Source organism: Microcebus murinus, chromosome 18 (assembly GCF_040939455.1).
Source record: "Microcebus murinus isolate Inina chromosome 18, M.murinus_Inina_mat1.0, whole genome shotgun sequence".
NCBI classification, from domain to species: domain Eukaryota; kingdom Metazoa; phylum Chordata; class Mammalia; order Primates; family Cheirogaleidae; genus Microcebus; species Microcebus murinus.
The window spans coordinates 37,507,812-37,508,510 of record NC_134121.1 but is presented as its reverse complement, the minus strand read 5'-3'; the positions used below and the strand labels follow the sequence as shown (position 1 = coordinate 37,508,510).

Here is a 699-nt window from a genome sequence, read left to right as displayed (position 1 = left end):
TTTCAACCATTGAATCTAGAATGGGGCCTGGCATTTTCTAGAATGGAGAGAATGTGGGAGTCACTGTGGCCAGGGTGCATAGCACAGCCAGGGGAGCCATGCTAGCCTTCACTTTGGACCCGATGGCTTGAGTGGGGTTTGTACGAGAGACTGCAGAACGTAGCCATCATCTGGTGTGGCCGCAGCGGAAGGTCTGGCACCAGCACTGCCTTTGTGTGCTCATGGCGTGGCTCTGTGCTGGGTGGTAAGTTCAACAAATGGTCCCACCAGCCATCCAGTTCCCCAGCCCCAAAGCCAACAGTCAATCTTTTTTTTTTTTTTTTTTTTTTTTTTTTTTTTTTTTTTACTCTCCATAGATTGTCCAAAATTGCCAATGCCAAGTATATTTCAACTCACCATGGTGGGGTATTGGGAAAAGTTTTCAATTAGCAATAATCGCAGCTCGGATAAACCTCATTGGCTATGACACTGCCACGGCGCAAAGCTGGACGAAGAGTCAATCGTCAATCTTGGTGCCTCATGCGTCTACCCCCCATCACCGAGTCCGTCAGTGATATTGCCGGCATGGCTCTGATCTCCGTCCACTGCTCTCCACCCTGTAGCCACCACCCCAGTCCAAGGTAGCACCACACTTTTCCTGGCATTCTGCAGCAGCCTCCCACCTGCTCTCCACACGTGCTCTGATGTGTCTTCTCCCAC

General features: G+C 50.5%; 1 non-coding gene across 1 annotated transcript; it reads right to left on the bottom strand.

Annotated features, from left to right (window-relative positions):
• Positions 1 to 347: 347 nt before the first annotated feature.
• LOC142862224 (U4 spliceosomal RNA) lies at positions 348 to 486 on the bottom strand. Its single transcript, XR_012913307.1, has one exon. It is a non-coding gene; the product is annotated as a U4 spliceosomal RNA (small nuclear RNA).
• Positions 487 to 699: the final 213 nt, after the last annotated feature.